This window comes from Coptis chinensis, chromosome 7 (assembly GCF_015680905.1).
Source record: "Coptis chinensis isolate HL-2020 chromosome 7, ASM1568090v1, whole genome shotgun sequence".
In the NCBI taxonomy this organism is placed as follows: Eukaryota; Viridiplantae; Streptophyta; class Magnoliopsida; order Ranunculales; family Ranunculaceae; genus Coptis; species Coptis chinensis.
The window spans coordinates 50,821,464-50,835,474 of NC_141462.1; the positions used below are offsets into that span (position 1 = coordinate 50,821,464).

Sequence of the window (14,011 nt, forward strand, 5' to 3'; positions counted from 1 at the left end):
ACATGCTAGTTAGTACTTTCGGTAGAAATGCCATGAACACTAGGGATTAGAACTCGAATTTCTTTGCCGTAAGAACGTAAAAAAAAAATCGAGATACAAGAATCTATGTTAGGCTATTAAGTTGGATTCGAGGTGGATTCAATTCCCCTCTAATCCTTTATCTAGATTCAAACACAATCATATTTCCATAGCATTCGTAGTTAAATTCAAGTAATCAAATTCAGTAAGTATCGTAGTATATCACCTTCGTAAAGCTCTCATTGACTTAAGACCGACTAATTAGATTAGAAAACATTCCATGCTAGAGCACTAGGAGTGGAACGAACTTCCTACTCCACTATATCTCAAGGGATTGAGAGTAGAGAAATCTTTGATAAATATAGACACGTTAAGAGTTTTAGTTTACTTACGTTTTGAGTTCATCGTTCATTTCGTAGGTAGACTAATTCTTCTGCCGTTTATCACCACTCGCCCACTCTCCACTCTCTTCTCCTCTCCACTCTCTTTACAAATGCAAAACGTCGATTTTTTTTCCCCGATAATCTTCACAAAATATGTTCAGTGAACACTATGTTGTGTATTTTGACTGAACACTATGTGGTGTATTATGATTTTTGAGAACCCACTTGAATACTTGATGACAACTTAATATAAAAAAAAAAATAAAAATAAATGTGTGACCCATGTTTTGCATTTGTAACTATGACAAGTTAAAGAAAAGAAAAGATTGAAAAAACAATGATATTGACTGAAACTTTAGTGGTCAAATAACTATGGACAATGTCAACATTTCTATAACATATTGATAGCAAAAATTTTGTACCATGTTGTATGCCACATTGCCTAGCGTCAATGTACATGCTACATATAAACATAAAAATTAAGACATCTCGAGTAATCCCGATTAATCCCCCGACCGAAAGTAGAGACGCTACTCGCATCTCCTCCTCCTCCAAAGTAGCGGTTTAAAAAATCACCCGAGTAATCCCGATTAATCCCCGACCGAGTAGACCTACTCGCTACTCGCACCTCCGCCGAGTAGCGACCGAGTAGCGATTTAACTGCCCAGTCACATGTCCAATAACATCAAATTCGCGATAAGCATTAGAGACCTAAAACCACATTCTTCGTGTACCTTTCTATGGTCCAATAACATCAAAGACACATAAACACCACATCAACGATTCTCTTGTAACAAAAATCTTTATAAATTGCAAACACAACAATGCTTAAACTCGAATGAAAATAATTAATAAACAACGTGGTAAATCATTACCTCGGGCTGGTTTTTAACAAAATCCAAAAGCCGAGTTCAGAACACTTTGCTCAAGTTAGAATATCCACCTCCTGTTTTCTGTTTCCCACTACTTTCCACAACATCAATCAGCAACATAACCTCAATATTCAGACTTGGTGCAACACCTACGCTCATCAACCACATTAACCCTCTTCAATTCAATAGCCTGGGGTAAAATGTACTTCATTTGTGCTAAATGTTTATAACTAAACCTCCTAAAACAAAATACAGAATCACAATCAAAATCAAAATTTTATCTATGCCCGTTGAAAATTACAAAAAACCCAACTAAAACACCTATCTGATAATGATCCAACACCCGGGCAACTGTTAGTGAAGTTCTTCATATCAATGTGCCCTTCAGCTTTAACAATATGATTCTGGGAGGAAGAGTACTCCAACAATAGCAACATTGAAGTCTCTAAATAAAATTGACACATTACGTTTATAGGTGTCTTTTACATAGTTGCTAGAATGCCTGCACCATCAATTAATAACAATGTAAAATGGTATATGTAAAAGGAAGACATGCAATGCAAGTTGTGTGTAAAAAGAAGTCTGTCACTAAAACTGCATAAACTTTGAAGAGATAAAAAAAATATCATCACTCAGTAATTGTAGTTAGACTGTAGTGGCTGGTTTTGCAACAAAAATCAAGATATTACCTTTTAATAGACAACCTCTAAAGTTGTATTGTGATGTGATTGAAGACCTTAGCCTTAACCAAAGTGCCTTTCTTTGAATGGATTCGGGCCGATTGTGGTTCGAAGCATCAAGTCAAATCAATATACTCTTCCACTTGTCCTCACTTTGGTAGATATGATCTATAAGGTCCAATTTCCGAAAAAGGGAAAAAATGGTAAGTGCACCAATACATCTGGGGCATTAAGTACCCAAGTATTCATCGTGCTAATTATTAAGCAACTCAGAACATACATATGAAGGTGTCAAATTTGTAGAAGCATGTGTGCTAACCTTTTCAATTAGATCTCTAGGCACCAAAGAGAATATACATGTGAAGGAGTTCACCACCTCCATGATTCAGCAGGTTGGGTTGTCAAATTTGTAGAAGCACGTGGTCGAGTTATGTGTATGGACCCTGTTCATACCCTCTTATCTTACACGTCTCTACTCCCTTGACGACGATAAATACTCGTGGTTTTCATGGATCAGCTGAACCCATTGGGTTGCCTACGTACCTCGTTCAGGGAGGATCAAGCTGTGTCGTAGTCCTCCTTTTTCTTTTTTCTCATCTTTTATATATCTTCTAACCACATCTCCTTCTCTAACCGCTAACCGCTCCCTTATCCCACGATCTTCTTTTCTAGTCCCCTTTCACTAATTGTCCAACTATCTCTTGATATATCGCGGCTTTGCTATCGTACTCCGTGATGCCCCCTTCACTATTCTCGCTTCCCTTTGGGTCACCGAAACCACACCGGGTCCCTATGCTCCCCCGATTTCGCTCCCTTACATGATTCGTGGACTGGATCACGTGCTCCCTCTTTCTCCTACCTTATTTGTCTTGGTCCCAAAGACATGTCATCTTGATGGTCATAAATTAGGGTCGATACTGATGATGCCCCTCTTGGGTCCGTCGGCCGAAGGCGGTGGACCCGAAGACCTTTAAGGCCCCCTGTATCGTATTTGGATTCCAAACCTTCAAGCAGATATCATGGCGTGATCTCATAATTTTGTGTACTCCTCTAACACTAGCTGTGCCATCTCAAATGATCTAATAGTTTGAATATGTCTCCATTTATATCGCTCGCTCATATTGATATTTTCTCAGCTCATCTCTTGAAGTTTTTGCCCCTACAAGTTTAAGGGAGTGTCAGACCAACGCTTGTTTTGGACAAGAGGGTCCACGGATGGCTCCTCCCACCGCTCTCCTCGGATAGCACGGAATATATTCGGATAGCTTGCCCCGGTTTGTTTTTCCACGGCCTTGAACTAGGCGGTGTCATCAACGATGACTTCGGTTTTTACTCGTGATATTAAGTATTTGCCCCCCCTGCTCTCCTTCATTGAACTCACTAGCATGTCCGCGATGTGTCTCAACCCAACCATCAACTCTCCTTCACATAACTCACTACTATGTCTGTGATGTGTCTCGTCCCAGCCATCAACTCTCCTTCACATAACTCATTACTATTTCCGTGATGTGTCTCATCCCGCCATCAATTCTCTTTCAAAGAACTCTTTGCATAAGTTGATTTAGACATACTGATTAGCGAAAGGGCTCATCCCCCGCTTTCTTTGATCGGTTTGGAAGTTTGTTGGGGTTGCCCCAAGATTGATTCGGATAACTAGTCCGCTGGGCGGCTCATCCCCCGCTTTCTTTGATCACCGGGTGAAGCTTGTTAGGGTTGCCCCAAGTTTGATTCGGACATCGAGTTCGCTGGAAGGGCTCATCCCCCGCGCTCGGCTTATAGGCAGCTTTCATTTTGCCCCTAAGCTTGATTCGGACAACTGCGGGGTCCGAAGGGCTCATCCCTCCGCTCTCGGCTAATAGGCAGCTCATTTTGCCCCAAGCTTGATTCGGACATCTGCGGTCCACGAAGGGCTCATCCCCCCCGCTCTCTGGCTTAGAGGCAGCTCAATTTGCCCCAAGCTTGATTCGGACACTGCGGTCCACGAAGGGCTCATCCCCCCTCTCCTCGGCTTAGAGGCATTTCAATTTGCCCCAATCTTGATTCGGACATCTGCGGTCCACGAAGCGGCTCATCCCCCGGGCTCTCGGCTTAGAGGCAGCTCAATTTGCCCCAAGCTTGATTCGGACACTGCGGTCCACGAAGGGCTCATCCCCCCCGCTCTCTGGCTTAGAGGCAGCTCAATTTGCCCCCAAGTTTGATTTGGCAATCTAGTCCGCGAAGGGCTCATCCCCCCCGCTGTCTTTGGTCAGCTGTGAAGCCTGATGGGGGCAGCTCAGTTTGCCCCCAAGTTATTTTCGTTCATAGCCCAATACTCATGAAACAATTTGAAGAAGTATGCTCTCTATTTCATTGATACAACATTCAACACAAACTATCATTCCTCGGCTCACTTAGCAATATGTAAAAACAAGCTTCCTCTTTTTTAATTGAAAAACTAAACAAAGACTCCGAGGTTCCCCGTATAGCTAGTACGGGGTTCGACTCTGGTCTTAGTCAATGTTATATCATGCAATACACATTTAATGGAGACAGTAAACTTTTTGACGACAATATAGTGTATGCAAATAAGGTAGTAAACGAGGTGAGATGGATCCATCTCTCAACACCAGCTCAATCTCAACTCTGTTCCGCGAATCTTTCTATTTCTCTGTAACCTGAAACTTTCACATTCGAGTGTTGCACAAATAACACATGAGTTTTAACCAAGAACATTAATTCAGAATAAGTATTTGCATACAAATATAATGGCGAACATGTGCTCTAAATAGTGTACCATCCGTCTTACCCTGAGGTATATAACCACGTTTCTCATTCATGGTCCGCGACCTCCCAGAGCGAGTAGGTTCACGGAATACCACGAAGTCTAGGGACAATCCCAATCTGTCCCCACACACATCTCTACCAAAGACGGGGACACGCGCTTGCTTGCCCTGATGTAACTATGGTTGACGGTCGAAGTCACCCACTCGTCCGATCCATTATGTACATGACGGTAAAAAAACGAGTTACCTGCCGGCGGTGTGGTGATATGCTCCCCTTTGTTAAACTTCGTCACCTTTCCGGCAATACTTCGGCATCATTGTTCACCCCCTTTTAGCGACCCAAGATAAAACCCGAGGTGGTACACCTATCATGTTACCACCGGCCCACACTATACCCCTGAATTCCCACACTGCGCTTATCACCCACACTCCCTAAGTCCGCACACTACTCCACCAGCCCCCCACACACTTCATCAAACACCTACGATATTATTTTTTGGTAGTAGCACCTTTGGAGCTTCATTTCAGTATACCACATCGCCATCTCTCACTACCCCACAGCCCCAACAAACCTCTCAGGCCCCATGTCCACTATGCGCAGCCTCACCCCTAGCTCGTAAAACCTCCCCAGAGCCCCCATCATCTCCATTTTGGTCTGGCAACATATCTTGAATAACTTTCTTGACTAGCCATGGCAGATCAATCAGAAGGAAAATCCTTCCGCCTTTTAAAAATCTTCCCGGTTCACTAACCCAGACCAATTGCCCCATGACCTCCTACCCAACAGCAAACAACTCAGCCCACCACCTCAAACTGGCCTCCATCTCCAACCCGGACAGCATCTCGAATACCATCCCCAGCAAACAAGTCCCTTCTCGACCTCAGGCTACGCATATAAGTGAGTCTAAGACTCCCTCACCAAACAGGACAGCTCGAGCGGCCTCTCAGCCATCAACACCATCTCAAACAGCTCTCTCCCAACCTCAAGTACTGGCAAAGACTGGTTCTCAGCCAACAGGTACGATAGGTACGCCCTTAAGGACATCAAAGCAAGATCACGGTCGGGGATGCCAAATTCAAGGGTCATAGCACCAAAGTTATCCCCTGGATTGAAAATGACTATGGAAGATATGGCCGTAGACCAGATTGTGAGTAATGGCATTGGATTGGTCCCACCAGATAAGGTTCACCATTTGTATGAAGGGCTCCACTCACATCTTGAAGCTGTCGGGATTGATGGAGTCAAGGTTGATGTCATTCATTTACTTGAGATGTTGTGTGAAGACTATGGTGGCCGTGTAGAGCTTGCTAAGGCTTATTATAAGGCCCTAACTGCCTCTGTAAAAAACCATTTCAAAGGCAGTGGTGTCATTGCTAGTATGGAGCATTGCAACGACTTCATGCTCCTTGGCACTGAAGCTATATCACTTGGTCCAGTTGGATGTCTCCAGCGTATAAAGCTTTAAGAGGAATCTCAATAACGCCTTGACCCATTCTAATTTATGTGGACCGGCCCAAAATAACAATAAAAATTGGCCCAAACAAAAAATAGATTTCAGCCCAACCAACCAACCAAAACAACCTTAAGCCCAAAGTTTATAGCCCGACCCAAAGTAAACAAACCCATTGGATTCGGCCCAGGCCCAAGCCCAAGCCCAACCAAACCACCAGGTCGTCTTCCTCCCTCACCAGCAGCTCTCCTCCACCGCGTTCTAGCTCGTGTTCCGGCCACCACTAAACTTCAAACCTAACCGAAAATACTCACAACCAAAACCCCTACAACTTTAATTAGCACAAAAACCTCAAATCATTTAATCAACCATCTTCATCCAAACTAGATCTAGAATTATCGAAGCCATTAACAACAGTTTATCCAAGCTTCAATCTTACCCCTTTCCAGCACCCATTCAAACATCGATAACCCACCTCAAATCAAACAAAGTAAAAATCATAACAACAATAGTTCAAACCAACAAGATCAGGTCAGGCGACGCCATTAACGCCCTCTCCACGCTTCGACAGCACTCCCGCTCTACCGCCAACAGCCAAACATCCATCTCTAAACAATCAAATCTCCTTCTCCAAATCCAGTTCAATCAACACACACTTCGCCCATACATCCCGACAGTTAAACCACCGATTTTTAAACCCAACAATCACTCATACGATTCCCCACAGACGGCGCCATTTGTATGGACCCTGTTCATACCCTCTTATCTTACACGTCTCTACTCCCTTGACGACGATAAATACTCGTGGTTTTCATGGATCAGCTGAACCCATTGGGTTGCCTACGTACCTCGTTCAGGGAGGATCAAGCTGTGTCGTAGTCCTCCTTTTTCTTTTTTCTCATCTTTTATATATCTTCTAACCACATCTCCTTCTCTAACCGCTAACCGCTCACTTATCCCACGATCTTCTTTTCTAGTCCCCTTTCACTAATTGTCCAACTATCTCTTGATATATCGCGGCTTTGCTATCGTACTCCCGTATGCCCCTTCACTATTCTGCTTCCCTTTAGGTCACTGAAACCACACTGGTCCCTATGCTCCCCCAGATTCTGCTCCCCTTACATGATTCGTGGACTGGATCACGTGCTCCCTCTTTCTCCTACCTTACGTTGTCTCGGTCCCAAAGACATGTCATCTTGATGGTCATAAATTAGGCTGATACATTATGCAACAAACAAACTCTATTACGTATTGAACAATAAAAGAAACTTAAAAGAAACATCGCAAATTGAGCTAATATTGTACCTTAAGTGCAAGCTTTGCATGGAAAAGAATAGACTATTAAGAGAATGCATGATTAAGATAACATGTAAAACCTAATTCTGGGAGGAATTTGCAGTAGTCCAGCGCTGAGAATTATGCATCGCCGCTGTTGTGTCAGTCATGAAGGTCACTATGCTCGATTGTCTTTCACTATCAACTGCAACTGCAGGAGGCAATTCCCTCATAATCCATAGCACATAAGCTGAGGGTACGGATGAACCTGGCGAACATCACAAAGATGGAACCTTACAGTCATAAAAATTTCTAAAAGTTTTTTGTTATCAGGTACATGTTCTTCGCTGAAGGAATTTCTCTATGGAAAGTAGAAGGCTTTGGTCGACAACCGTTAAGAACCTTCATTTTTCTGACAATCATTTTATGTCCTGTCAGGCAGCTTCATGTGTAAACCATTTTCCTACTTCAGAGCAGGAAGTCTAAATTGTTTTTGCTATTTTTTTAATGAGGAAGTCCACTTTTTGCGATTTCATATCAGAAGCCGTATTATACCCCACATTATGAGGACAAAGAAGTCCAAGAGATTGTACCTTTCTTGAGCACTACCCCAATTTCTCAAGTGGATATAAAGTAAAACAGAAGAGCTACGTCTGAAAGCCACAATCAGTTGGACGATGATGATATTGTTGTTTCCAATTTAAACTGAGTTAAAATAAACCAACCCATAGATGGACAACATCTAATTAGCAAAAAAAGAAAAGAAATAGAGGATAATATAAAAGGTACCATAAAACCTAAATCTATGTTTCTAAAACCGACTTGCTTAGTGCATAAGTTCATAAAGGTAGTAATTTGGGGCAGATGTAGAAAAGCACCATTGCCCCTTACCAGCTATTAGTCTATCCAGTTATATCAAAGTATGCACTACTTCTTCCTTGACAGGTATGGGGTCCTTATGGAGGTTAAGTGATTAAAAATGTAACTTCTTAGCTAGAGGTATTTTGCATCAATTACGAATATTTATGTTAAAGCAGTCAAAGATTGTTAAATAGTTATGATCAAGCAATGACATTTTGATCATTCATATAAACAAAAATGAAGGCGTGGGATAAAAACAAAGTACCTATAAAGTAATATACAAAAAAACCAAAATCGACGTTAGTATTCCATTCACGTCCCTTGGATGCCAATGGTACAAAAGCTGCAATTAAGAAAACAATTTAGAGAGGGTATATGCATGCCAAGATTAAAAATGGTAAAACAATCAAGATTGCCAGACCTCCAAAAGAGATACATACACGTATATTTGTACTAAGTGTTACTATTGCACTTGATGTAAGGAAATTTTTCGTACCTGAACTCGGAAAGTTACTACTAACCCTAGCACGGTCGATTCTTTGGTCTTTTTCCTTTAATCTAGAATGTAAAAGAAAATACTAATCTTGAAGACGTTTTCTTGCTTCTTCAGAGGCACGGAGTTTTAATTCAAGTGTGTTTGTGGAAATAGGGAGACCTAAAGAGAAATCGATTGATTCTTTAATGAACTCGTCGTTTTGAAGAAAGTTTTTTTTTTTTGGGTGGGTTTTGAGTTTTGACGAAAGGTTTATTTCTCTTTTTCTTTTATTTCGGATTGCTATGCGAACAGTTTTCAAAACTAGGCGTGAATTTGTTTTTTTTTCTGCCGATTCAAAGACCATGAATGCTGAGTAGTTGAGAATGCTCCCAGTGACCCACGTCAGTCCCCATTTTTTCTCTGAGACTGACACATCATATTTTACAATAATTCGGCATAAAAAAAGTAAATCTACGCCCTTTTTGCCGATTTCAATTGTTGGTAACCCAAAATAGATAAAAAAAAAACAAAACCCCTCTTTCTATACTCTCTTTTCAATTGTACAAAACAACTTAGCTCTGGAAAAAACAATCGTCTCTTCAAACCCTCTCTTTTATTCTTCTTCCAAAATTAAACTAAGGTCATCCCTTCAAGCCCTCCATTCATAAACTAAATCAAACTTTTTTCAATCTTGGATTCTAAGTTCTCCTGGTTAGCACGTTCAATTCTAACCAATTCACTCAAGAAGAGAGCAATCTGTTAGGTTTGGATTTCCTTCCAGAGAATCAAGTGACCAGAGAAGCAAGTGACCAATTTAAATCATGGTTTGTTGAGGATCTCATGCCAAGGATGTAAAAATGGTGTTTCTTTTCTACACTGTAGTGTTAGTGTGATCAATGGAGGAATCAAAGCTCGTTTGACGATTCTACGGAAGCATTCTACGAATAGTCTGTTGTGATTGATTGGCCTGTCTATGCAGTGATTGTTGTTGGTGGGGAGGCATACCTAATGGAATAACTGGTTGTTGGGCATTCTTGGAAGAAAACTGGATACCGGCCTTGATTGCTATTATCGATTGGGAGACGGCATTTTGCAGGACTTGCTTTGAAGATGGCGGAGGTGAACGCGAAAAATAGCTTTTGTTGTGATGAGCTTGAGGGTTGAGGAACCAATGGTTTACTCGGTGAACAAGAGTTAAGCCCTGAACCAGAAAACAAACTCGACCTTTGCAACGGATGCATGACTTGCTCACCTTTTCAAAGCAACTTGATTTCCAGCAGACTATAGTGAGACCATTCGCAAGGGAGGCATCCAACGAGATGTTTTGATGCATCACCATGTTCCCTACCCATTCCCTTCACTAGCTTAGTCCTCATTGGGCTAGGCTATGACCTGCTGCGGTGTTGTGGATGGTGCCTCCCGGGATCCTATTTGTTGTTCGACACCGCCCGCTTCAAGATTTGATTTGGCAAGTTACCATTGACGGCTTTGGGGTTTTGAACCAGACCATGAGCTGCCATCTGAAAGTTGTTTGTTGGGATTGCGTGAATCTTTGGATTCATTGGAGAAGAAGAGGATGTTAACGGGTGGTGAACATTTGGAGGGGCACCGATCATCATTTTGAGATGATGCCTGTTGGATTTGGGAACTATTTTGCAACGAAGAGGATACAAGATGCTGCGGCTGTGGTTGCACATGTGTCATTGTAGTATTGGAAGAAGCAAACTGGTGTTGCTGCTGCTGATTATGTTGATGCACGGCCCTCTGATGAAGCTGCCTCTCCTTAGCAATACAAAGCAAGTAAAGCCTGCTGTTGAGGGGCCGCAGTATGATTGCTTCCTTGGAAATGAGGGTGTCGATTGTTGCTGAGCACATGAGGCTGTTGGGTAGCACTCTCATATTTTGTCCCGTTAGTTTTTATAAGGTATTGGAGTGCTGAAAGAACAGTATCAACATTTTTGCATTTGTATTCTTTATTGTTCTTTTATGAAAGCACTTAAATGTGCCTTACTTTTTCTATGCTCCCTAATGATATGCGTGTCTTATTTTTTTGCAGAAAATGAGATGAAATCCAAAAGATGTCCTTGCATGGAATGTATAGTATTTGGCTGCGTGTCGATTGTCAAGGTAAGGTTCTGGCCAAATGCTTGATTTTATATTAAGTACAAATATGGCTGAGAAAGAAAATGAGGAGATTAATAAAGTACCATACTTCTATGTAATGGAAAGAAGGTAGCTTACATATAGACAGTGATCTTCTTTGTCATTTGATAGGTAGAAAGACAGAAACTCAGCAAAAGTTTCTCTGTTCTACCATCTCAGAGTGGAGTCTTCTGTTAGAAACTGTGAGTTGTTATTGGTCTTATGAAAGGAAACTTTAAGATTTTGGAATACCCTAAATACGTAGACATTACAATTCCAGATTAAGAATTGAGTCCGCCTCTCCAATGTGTGGATTTTCTCTAATCGACACTTTGGATCTTCGACAAAATTAAGAACTTGCAACCAGGTATGTCTTAAACTCTTAATCAATTTCTCCAAATTCTTTCCACTTAATTTATTGGATTGGGTTTTTTTATTGAACCTTTACCCCATTTTTTATTTCAACGATTTCAAATCTAAGATTCATTTTACGTTCGCATTGTTCTTGCTGAATTAATTGGTATCAACATGGTGTTATTATTATTGTTGTTATATAAAATGAGTTGAATGCATTCTATTGAACACCGTGTTATTCAAATCAGTCGAACATGGACAACTCTTCACATACAAACAATCGTGTCAACACTCAGGTACGACAATAACAGTAGCAGCGACAAAGAATTCACCCCCAGCACATGACTAAAGAACAACTCTCTTTGCACAGAGAACGCGATCGTGTTCGTCAACAAGCTAGAAGACGTCAAATGGCTGATGAACAACGAGCCCTCGAATGAAAACGAAATCGCAAACGAATACGTGCTTACTATCGGCGTCGAAAGAACATTGTTGCTGGTTAGCAGGTTCGTTAAACATCATAATGCAATTTCTCACATGTTCATAATTGTGGTTTTCAGTTCACTACTCGAGTTAGTTGGTGGAACCTGCAATAGATTTTTCAATAAGCCCCGACAAGCATGTATGCACGGACACCAATTTTTGGTAACTGAATTTTGTGTAAAGTTTGTGTGTGGAGTTGGCAGAAAGTGGGTTGTATATGGCCAATGCCCAAATAGGAGAACTTTTGTTGGTTTGAACCAGATATTAAAAGAGAGAATTTGTTGCAAGGTCCCAAGCGTGGAATTGCAATTTAAAACTTCATGTGTAATCTATTTTTGTTCCCTCCTAATTTTTGAGGTTCGAGCAGGGGATAATGTGAAGTTTGGTTTCCCTATGGCATTCACTACTACTATGCTTCCATGGAGTGTTCTTGAGTTTGGGGGTTTGATGAATAGTGAGTAGCAGAATGCAAAAGAAGCTATTCGTTGGGCTAGCGATTATCTTCTCAATGCTATTGCTCATCCTGGAACCATTTATGTTAAGGTTTTAACTCTTTTCTCATTTCCACATTTTCCACATTGCTCTACTTTTCAAATCTTGAAGTAAATGTGGTTCTTTTGTGAACAATTTTGTCCTAAAAATGGAAAATTTCTCCCTAGTTCAAAATTTATTTTGTGCTAAATATTATTTATTTATTAAGGAACTAAGTTTCTGTTGGACAATTGTGTTGGACAGGTTGGTGATGCTAATAAGGACCATGCTTGCTGAGAGAGACCAGAAGATATGGACACATGAATATCAGTATTCAAGATAGACAAAAATAGTCCTGGGTCAGATGTAGCTACTGAAACTGTTGTAGCACTAGCAATAACTTCATTTGTCTTTAGGAAAAATGATCCCTCTTACTCCAGCCTTTTGAGCAGAAGAGCTATCAATGTAAGAAAAAATGTCTTTTCTTTCTCAGTATTTTTTTTTTTTTGTTATGTTTCTGACTTTCTTTAAAACTTTACTCATTATAAGTTGGATTTCAATGTCGGGTTCATAGGTATGTGGATTTGCTGATAAGTACAGAGGAGGTTATAGTAATGGTTTAAAATCATATGTCTGCCCATTTTACTGCTCTTATTGTGGTTACAAAGTAAACAGCTATCCATCCATAGTTTATTGAATGTAGTTTCTGAAGGGTTTTGTTCTAATTAGTTTTTCAATTTATTGAAGGATGAGTTGTTATGGGTGCTGCATGGTTGCACAAAACAACTAAAAATTCAACTTATTTGAATTATATTCAAGTTAATGGACAAACACTTGGTGCTGATGAGTCTGATAATATATTTGGCTTGGATAACAAACATGTTGGAGCAAGATTCTCCTCTCCAAGGTCCAAATGCCTATTTTTTTTAATATATTAATTAAATATTTCATTTAATAATTTAGTTTTAACTTTGAATTATTTGTTACTAACTTACTAAAGTATTGCACTTTTCAGGTTTTTTTGGTTCAAAAGGTGCAATCTCTTCATGATTACAAAGGGCATGCAAACACTTTCATATGATCTCCCTTTTCGAGCTCCCGCTATCCACGTCAGCTAGGGGGATTATGAGAAAAGTGGAGAAAAAACTGCTGAAACTAAAGAGTCCCAATTATGTTTCCTAAAATCAGGACCAAAAAACGAAAGTAAATTTACGGCAAAAAAATACGCAAGCCCATCTTTCTCTCTCACAAAGAAGAACGTGGCGATGACCCTCAATCTTCAAAGTTCAATGGCAATTCTTTATAGGCAAGTTCTTCCATCTCCACCTACAGTTGAATTTGCTTCTTCTGAGGCAATGTAATTTTTTCTATAACCGTTTTCTATTATTATCTTTTTATTTTAGTTTTTAAATTTGTTTCTATTTCGGTTTAGTTTCTAATGTCAGTTTGCTGCCAAGAGTAATTATCCCTCGATTTGGGTTTCTAATTCCATTTAGTATGTTATTTCTTCTATTTGTTAGAGATGGTTATGATGACTGTTTCCAGTTTCAATTTTCTAACCGAACACACTTTTTCAAAATCAAGGATTATACTTACCGTGTGTATCACTGGAATTGTTTCCCATCAATTCAACTTGGTTGCTAGTCAGCAGTACGAATGGAAGTGAAAGGTCTGCCATCCATGGAATGTGCCATACTGGGGTCAAAGAGAGATGGATACAGAGTTTGGGCCTTCTTCCCAAACACAAACACAAAAACAACAACTACTTCATCAGACGAAGGGGA

General features: G+C 40.5%; 2 long non-coding RNA genes and 1 pseudogene across 3 annotated transcripts; 1 reads left to right on the forward strand and 2 right to left on the reverse strand.

The window, feature by feature from the left end:
- Window positions 1-962: 962 nt before the first annotated feature.
- On the reverse strand, window positions 963-2,679 carry LOC147487827 (uncharacterized). Of its 2 annotated transcripts, none has more exons than XR_015201964.1 (3): window positions 2,273-2,679; window positions 1,277-2,121; window positions 963-1,139 (listed from the first exon to the last, which is right to left on the reverse strand). It is a non-coding gene; the product is annotated as an uncharacterized LOC147487827 (long non-coding RNA). The 2 variants fall into 2 exon arrangements; XR_015201963.1 differs by lacking the exon at window positions 963-1,139 and having other exon boundaries at window positions 1,465-1,775; window positions 1,963-2,121.
- A 4,764-nt stretch (window positions 2,680-7,443) lies between these two features.
- LOC147487828 (uncharacterized) lies at window positions 7,444-9,014 on the reverse strand. Its single transcript, XR_015201459.1, has 3 exons — window positions 8,799-9,014; window positions 8,568-8,645; window positions 7,444-7,709 (listed from the first exon to the last, which is right to left on the reverse strand). It is a non-coding gene; the product is annotated as an uncharacterized LOC147487828 (long non-coding RNA).
- Window positions 9,015-12,149: 3,135 nt separating this feature from the next.
- On the forward strand, window positions 12,150-13,356 carry LOC147487829 (endoglucanase 17-like; annotated as a pseudogene).
- The last annotated feature ends 655 nt before the right edge of the window (window positions 13,357-14,011 follow it).